Raw genomic sequence first — 9,426 nt, forward strand, 5'->3', positions numbered from 1 at the left:
CTGAAAAACACCTGCCCGGGTGAAATGATTCCGTGGTCCAGAAGGAACACCCGGACGGGTGTTTTGCACCTTGCAATTCACCCGACCGGGTGAATCATCCGAGACTTAGATTTTGTGGGCCTTTTCCCCATTTTGAACCCTTAGTATAAATACTTTTTGATGTTATTTCATTTCTTTAGTTTTTTATGAAATTAGATGCTTGAGAGCTTTGTTTCCTCTTGAAGAGGGTTTCCTATTCAAATCCTAGATTTAGGTTGCTTGCTACCATCAATTGCTAGTTCAAGCATGAGATTTCCATCAATTGCTAGTTCAAGCATGGATCAAGTATAGATATGCTTTGAGGTTTGTGGTTCCCTTGAAGATCTAGCCATGGATGCATTGTTAGCTATGTTGTAAGTGCTTAAGTGTTACGAGTACAACACCACCATCGTCGACGGCATCAACCGCGACGACATCTCTATCCCAGGGAGGGGATGAAATAATCCCGGCAACAACTCTGACTGAGGAAGGGGATTCTACTACACCACCGACACCACAAGTGGAAGCGACAAAGAGGGGCAAGGTGAAGAACGCGACCGGAGGGAACATGGTGAAGAAGCTTAGGCCGAGGAAGGAACTCAAGGCTCCGGAACGTTATCAAGACTTCGTCGCCAAATAGGCGCCGAAGCTGTTCGAGGAAATGCCCCAGTTAGCTTAGTATTTAAATTAGAATATTAGTTGTTATTTGTTTTGCTTATTTTATTTAATTATGAACGATTGTTTGAGTCGAGCGTTTTATAAGCTCCATCGGGTTTTCTTTGTTGGTTCTTTCCCGATGTATAGGATTAGGTCGAACCAACCCTAGGGTCCTAGATATTATAAATAGGGCTTCCCATTAATTCTCCAATCAATTAATGAAGAATTATTTGCCCAATCATTTTGCGTAACACCATCAACCCTAAATCACTGCCGACGGAGATCTCCTCCGCGTCAGTTCAGTTCGTTGGCCGCCGACCTTCATCTCGAAGGCGCCGGATTCTTGTGTTTCGCACGTTACTGTTTGGATTATTCTCGTTAAGAACCAGGGGTATCTTAACATCTGGTGCTTCTCATCTCGAACTCAATGGAAGTAGTTGATAACACAATTAATTCGCCGGTTGTACTGACTGGAGGCAACGCACAAGAGCTTGGGATCGGCCCGTCTCGCCGGCAACAGCAAGGAGGCCGACGCGATCGGCAAGGTGCTTCTCATCCCCTCACGCACGGTTTAGATCAAATTATGGCCAGATTTGATCAATTGGAAGGTCGTATCGATGGATTGGAGAATCCAATCCCACCGGATTCTGACCCCCCCGATGACGAGTTTGATTCAGATGATAGGGAATATGCCGCCCATCGAGATTCTTCGCCGCTGCCTTTGGAGATGCCTCTCCGGGGCAGAAGGAACGGTTTTCGCGATCCGAGACAAGGTCGGCGAGGCCATCGTGGTGCTCGGACTTACCTTTATGGGCATCGTCAGGACCATCACTCACCTAGGGGATATGTTTCGGATAATCGTCTAGCGCTCACTTATCAGAGACAACGCTCGAGTTGGGATCCACCCGAGACTCGCCAACGGGGTCGGCGGGGTGACCGTCAGTCAACATATTGGGACCCCCCACCTAGGCGGGACTACAACCAGAACAGGGGAAGAGACATTCAACAAGGGGTTAAGATCCACGCACCACACTTTGATGGATCGGATGCCACAAATTGGATCTCCCGTGTGGAGTATTATTTTGACCATATGTTGGTTCCTGAGGAAGACCGCCTTCACTATGCGGTGATGCTATTCGACCCCCCTGCGGCGGAATGGATTTTTAACTATCGGGATAACAACCCATATGTGTCATGGCGAAGAGTTCCTTGTGGTATGTGGATGCCACCCATTTTATATTGAGACAGATGCCTCCGATGTTATTTTTTTTCTATGTATCCCAATTTCCACCCTATGCAATGTTATTTCCTTCCTTATTCATCTTAGTTTTCTTATTTTTTTTTGGGTTGCTCTTATTGATAAAGTTGAAAATCAATTCTCAACAAAATACCTAGATCAAACATCACAATTGGGTAAATCCTTAGGAAATGGATTATAAAATACAAGGATGCTTATCAATTTGTGTGTATGTAGGTGTCATACATACGATACATATAGGATATGGAAGTATTTAAATCCTACTTAAAACTAGTAAAATGACTAAACTAAAGATAGCTATGTTCACGTGTTTTCATTGTGATCTAAAGAAAATTATAATAATAAAATAATCTTCTAGAAAGTTTGAGAGAAATGAAAGGTCTGTTTAAACGTGAGATAATTTCTTTTAATAAGAATAATCTAGAAGTATGGAGAAAAATAAAAATAAATATAGAGAATACATTAAAATAGAAAATAAAAAAAATTCTGGACAATTGGACATCATAATAAATACTCCTTCCGTTTCTCCATAGTTGAAGCGAAACTTTTCGGTATGGAGTTTTAGAAATGAATGTTGGGTGTGTTAAATAAATAGATATAAAAGTAAAAGAGAAGAAAAAGTAGAGAGAATAAAGTATAAAGTGAACAGAGTGGAGAGAATAAAGTAAAAGAGAGCAAAGTAAGAGAGGGTAAAAAGTTATCAAATATGAAAATGACTAAACTATGAAAAAAACTTCCCGAAATGAAAAATGACTCAACTATGAAGAAACGGAGGGAGTAGCTAGCTATTCTTTCATTTTGGAGGGGGCTTCGGTCCCTTCATCTTATACTAGAGAATAGGCGAAGCATCTCAAGGTCACAAGGTACAATTCTCGTCTTTTATAATTAACTTTTATTAGAGAATAAATACAAATGGTTATTTATTTTATTTGAGTAATAGTGATCATGAGATTTTGTTGGTATTTATTGATTATATAGGTATGTGTATCAATCAGTGATATTATATAATCCGTATATGTTGCTATCAATCAGTGATATTATATAATCCGTATATGTTGCTTATAACGTGAAATATGTGAATTCCGAATATGTGATGGTATTAGAAAAGTATGAGTTTTATTCGTTAATCTAATATGACCAGGTGTAAAAGGAAGTTGCTGAGGTGTTATCATAGATATTATTTGAAATAAGTATACTTGATTGTGCTTACGGGCGCTTGAGTATATTCTGTGGGTACAATTGGCCTGTCATAAGACAGCAACTATTGGCATGTCATAAGACAGTAACCTGTATTATCTGTGATCACTCGTCTTCTGGATAACCGAAGCGAGGATCGTTTGTTATCTGATATGTTGATATGTCTGATATCTGTCATCTGATCTGTTTGATATGCACCCTCATGGGTGATATGATTTTCTGTCTGCACTCTAAACGGGTGGTCTGTGCAGAGTCTTCTCGTGGACAAAATCTGCTTCTGATTCTGTTTCTGATCTGGTCCGCGTACTCTAGTCTGTCACTAAGCACTTAATTGGGCTATACGTGTTTTGATATGTGAAAATTTATATGCTTACATTAAAAGGATCTTATGTGATGCTAAATGATATATTCTGATGCAAAAAGGGTGTTTCTGACATTGTCTGATATGATTCGACATTGTATGAAATTAATTGACGTTGTTTGACATTAGCTATTGATAATTGATGTTATCTAATGAGGTATTATGAAATAAGGTGTTAAGAGTTGTTAGATGATATGATGTTATCTTGTGAAATTAGTCATATGTTAAAATAATATGCCTATGAAAAGGTGCTTTGGTAGATGAATGACATCATAAAATAAGCTAGAAATTGAATTTTAATTTGCTGGGATGCTGGGAGTATTATAATTTATAGTACTAAAATTGTGGCGTTCTCTATTCGATCTGTTATTGGTCGAATATTTTCACAATTACTTATATTATTCTTAATTATTTTTCTCAGCATTGAACTTTCCATCCAGTGTGGAAGATATCTACCACTGAAGCCTTGTATATAAAGAGATTCAAGATTGGGGGAGGTTCAAGTGCTTCCAACACCCTTTCATCAACTTCCTCCTTTAGCTTGGTTAAAGCATTTCTTTCCCATGACACCTAACTCTCGAAGATTATTTTTCTTAACAATCTTTGCTTTCTTTGCATCCATATGGTCTTTTACTTTCTCCGGATGCCTAATGTGAAGCCTTCCACTGATGTTCAAGCAGTCATGTTCCTCAAGTTGGTTATCTCTCTCAAGACCCACAACAAACATGCTCAACGTTTTCAGGCCATTTAACTCTCTTATTTTAAATTGCATCTCACACAATGACTTGCAGTCCCATAGCCATAGATGTCGAAGATTATGTAAGGATGAGAGCTTCTTAGGTAAAGCCTCAATCCTAACATAGTCATCCCCGTTGAGGATTTGCAATTCCAAAGTGTACATAACGAGTTGGGGAGAGTTTGCATTTTAGTATTAGACAACTCCAAGGATTTCAAATGTTTGAAGGTATTCTACATGAATCAACCAAAAAAGTCTAAAATAATTCCATTTTAAGCATAGTACTATAATCCACCTAAAAATCTAACTCATGAAAATTGGGGACACAAAATGGGATTAACTCTTGTGGATGAAATATGGATTTGGTGGGTAATTCGACTTATTTTAACACAAGTAATACCCGGAAGTATACGGGGCTAGTGTAACAATTAGCAAGCAAGAGTATCGTATCCTACAAAGACAAATTTGTATCAACTTAACTACCACGAACAAATGTCAACTACTATCTAGACAATCGGAAAAGGTTTGATTTGTTCTAACACTACTGAAAGCATATAATAAGCAAGTAAACAGATGAAAACAAGTAAATAAGATGTGAAAATATGATATGGAGAAAATGTAGAACTCAAGGATCCGGTGCACAATTTCCAATCTCTTATCCAATCTGTTTGTCTTACCTTTTGGTGTCCCTAGAGTTATTAGGTCGATCACAATTATAAATTAAACCCCCTCCGGAAGTGAGAAACCTGTAAATTAGGTGCTAGGATTGAAGTCCCCTTCTAATCCTAAACCTCTAACTCCTAAAAGCATGAAAGATCAAAGACCCCAATCAAAACCTCAACTCTCCCGAGTTCTATTGTATTAAGCTGTGAATTATTCTTATTTCCAGATTAATTATTTCATGTCCCGATTAATCTAATTAATCCTACACAATCAAGTGGTGATCAAGCAATTGAAAGGAATAAACCCAAGAATAATCAAACAACTACAAGAGCAAGGTAAGAACAAAATTAATTGGATAAAAACTATGAAATTAGTGCATCATCACCAAGAATTCTACAAGAAAGGTTTAGCTACTCATATTCTTGGAGAAAACCAAGTTTAACACAGAGAATCCAAACAAAAACATGATAGATAGATACTAAGAACTCATGTGGAACGAATCTATGGAATGAAGCTTCAATCTTCCGATTTAGAGTCTTCAATCTTCAATTCTCTTTCAAGGGTGTTCTTGGGGGTGTGTGTGAGTGTTGGAGGCAGTAGGTATTGAATGAATTTAACCCTAGTCGTTTTCTCCTTCAAAAATCGTGTTTTAGCAAAATTAATTCGCCAAAACAGCTACCCGGCCGCATGAATTTATAAGGGTAAAATTCACGGCCGGGTGACACTTTTCGACCCCTTACTAGAAGTCCAACGCTGTTTCACTTTGAAAGTCTGTTTTACTTTAGTACTATGATCACGCAATTTGAAGTAGCAATTAAACGCAGGTTGATCAAGAAGACGCTAACCAACTGACCAAGACAACTTCTAGGCAACCTACTTGTCGTCTGGTGCGCTAACCAGAACTAAACCTACTTTCAAGGCCTTAACCCACAATACTATGAACTAGTAAAGGAAAGTAAGGGTTGAATCCCACAGAGATGAAGTGTTTTCACATTTGTTGTTGACATTTGGGAGATGGCTGCTGCCACGCTTCAAAAGTGGTTTAAGTTTAATCTACTAGACTGAACGACTTGATCTGACTTCTATCTAACGGATCAACTTAAACTAGACTACTCTTGGCTCTTAACTAATCAACCTAGAGATCAACTGAATTAACTGAGAGATTTAAACTAACTTCCTCGAAATGGCTAAACAAAAGGTAAAGTAAAGTGGGGACCAATTCCCTCGACTAACAAACATCCGAAAAGTTGTCAAAGGGTAAAGTTGGTATAAAGCTGCAATTCAAAATCTGAACAACTAACTACTTCATCTTCTTCATTAGATCTACCAGCGACAGAACGTAACATAAAACTTGAACATCTTGATAAGAGAACAATCTGGAAATTGGATGTAAAGAGTAAACTTAACCATAGCTATCAGATCTAACATACTTGATCAACTCAGACGAGAAATGAACAGAAGAAAACCATAATCCATGCAAACTTAAACAAGAAGAACTTCAGATCTACGTAATCTAACATGGATCCCTAAAATTCAATACAGTCAAAAGCAGATCTAATGAAATGGGACGCAACAACCCAAATCTCATCCTCCTATACCACCAATTGCGAAAAAGCACCCAACCAGATTCCAACAAAACTCTTTGAAAACAAGATCCAACCAACTCAGCGAAAACATTCATGATTCAAACTCCAACAGCTTCCAATGAATTTAGCTCAAAACAAATGAAACCTGAACAGTGAAACACTTCATTATACTAGGCACGAATTAAACGATTCAGAACAAGCTTCACAAACACGAGGTTCTAAACGAGAGAAAGCTTCAAAACAAGATTGTATCTGACAGAAACTTAAAGTGATTGTTTCTTCGCCCTAGTAGGACGGTGGGACACAACTCAGACTGAAATTTAAACCACCACCATCACCAGACAATAAATCCCTCCGCCAAGTGTGTAGAACGGAATCTAAAGGAATGGAGAGTATGTGAGCTCCCTAGACTCAACCCCGGGAGAGAGCTAATAGTAAGAGCTGCCTCATTCTTCCTTTCCTTTCCCTATTTATAGGGAGGCTTGAGGCTCCGATCCCTAGGGCAATCTTCCTTCCAAAAGGTCGGTTCTACCCGTCGCATGAGGATCTTTAGAATATGCTCTATCTCCTTTTGGGTGATCTCGCTGCTTCCGCTTTGGTTTGACTTGATCAACTCGCAGAGCATTGTAAAATGCTCCATTTTCCTCCTTGATCCGTTGTCCACCTGATTACTCCATGCATTTTCTGTTCCGACGGATTTTCTACACACCTGGCTCAAAATCGCACGTTAGTCTCCAAAAACTATGGAATTTCACACCAGAACAGATGCATGAAACGAGCCTTATTAAACTTGTACCCGGCCAAGTGAAATTACAGGCTAATAATTCACCCGGCTGCGTGAAAATTTCTGGACGGTGCATTGTTCTTATAACGGGCATAATTTCTTCTACCAAACTCCGATTGAGGCATGCGAGATACCCACACGAAACTCTTTCAAAGAAGAAGATATTGGTATGAATTAGGGGCTGATAAAACTATGGAATTTCACACCAGAACAGATGCGTGAAACGAGCCTTATTAAACTTGTACCCGGCCAAGTGAAATTACAGGCTAATAATTCACCCGGCCGCGTGAAAATTTCTGGACGGTGCAGTGTTCTTATAACGGGCATAATTTCTTCTACCAAACTCCGATTGAGGCATGCGAGATACCCACACGAAACTCTTTCAAAGAAGAAGATATTGGTATGAATTAGGGGCTGATTGAACTTCAGAAACGCCGACAGAATTGTCTCTAACAAAGGTTGTTGCACATCCACATATTTTGTATATTTTTCTACACATTCTTAACAAAATGGTCAACATACCAACATAATAGAGAAGTAGATATAAACACGCCTATTAATAGACGAAATATGATCAAATTCATACAAAACCACCCTCTAAAATCATGTAAATTCCAAGTATGTCAACTCCCCCAAACTTAGATAATTGTTAGTCCTCGGGCAATGAAGAAAAAGAACTAAAAGAAGACTTGGATTTAAAGGGGTTTAGACTTCATCATTGTTTCAAAGAGTATGTAATAAAAGAGCATATCAAAACACAAATTCTCTATGGGGTCAAGCCGTCGAGTGCACATTTACTACTAACCCGTATATCACCTTAGATTCATGCTTCTCTCAAGATATGTGTATGTGTATCTCACTCTCAAAAGTGTATGTGTATGAAACTAATACTCTCAAATCAAACAAAAGTGAATAGTTTACCATAGGCTTGCTAAAGGTCCCACCTCTCCTCTACTATGTTGTGACAATAAATCAAAGATCCGAAAGGTCTTTTCTTATTTTTGTAATGTGGCTTTTTGGACGGTATGGAATATTTAGGCTAAAGTGGCTGAAAAATATAAGAAGTACAAGTACCCACATATTACAATTCCCAACAAAAGACCATTTTCCAAAACAAATCTCAGATAAGTAAGACTTTGTCGAACTTCTTCCTCCCATCCGGTCCCCACTTATTTAGAAACCCAATCAATAACTCTTATAGACTTCGTCTAACTTATACCTCCAAAAATTTCCTTCTAATTTTTTTCTCCTAGACTTCGTCTAGCTTATACCACCATTTTTTTTTACAATCTCACCACATCTTAAAGAAATCTTTTCTCACTATATTCATCCAGCTCTCATTTTTCATAATTCATTACATGTAGAATGTAGGACTCCCAACCCAATTGATTAGCTTGTCAAATATAAAGGCTTAAGGCTCAAAATTGGCTAACAAAAGGTTATGAGTACGATTAGTGTTTGGATAAAGATATGGCTAACAAAAATGGTCTAGCGTCATCTCCTCTTCCTAAATTCACGTGTAGACTTAAGAAGACCAAGAACAAGTTCTAGAAACATATAGCATGATTGATGATACATCACATAAAAAGATTAAGGCTCAATTCTCATTCGGGTAATAGCATGAATCAAGGAAAACAAGCAATTCGTTACTTATGCACCTATTACTCAAACTCTCAAGTCAAAGACCATGATAGCTTAAAAGATGGATGATGTTTTAATCATTAACAACTAGTCTTTACCCCAAGAAACCAAAATTCAAACAAGTTCAAATTCAATTACACAACAACCCAAACCCAATACAATTCACGGAGGTCTAAAGCAAAATAAATCTATCCTAAAACATAAATAACAAAAGACAACTAATCAATCCGAAACAGAAATAAAACAGTGAAGTACCTCATAAGGCTCACTATCCACCATATCATCCCCCTAAACTTATTTAAGGCTATGCAAAGAATAAGTTTGAAAAGTTGGTGGAGAAGGGAGACTTACATGATAGGCAAACAACACAAAACATACTCTAATGAAAACAAACTAAAAGTTACTTACTAGGGGTTACCTCCCCTATAGTGCCTTTGGTTATCGCCGTTGGCTCGACGTCTTCAAGCTCTCTCAATTAATTCTAAACCGGATGATGGAATCCGCATTATTACTCTTTGCCACTAT

Source organism: Salvia hispanica, chromosome 3, assembly GCF_029641045.1.
Source record: "Salvia hispanica isolate PSC_SH4W2 chromosome 3, Shi_PSC_v1, whole genome shotgun sequence".
NCBI classification, from domain to species: Eukaryota; Viridiplantae; Streptophyta; class Magnoliopsida; order Lamiales; family Lamiaceae; genus Salvia; species Salvia hispanica.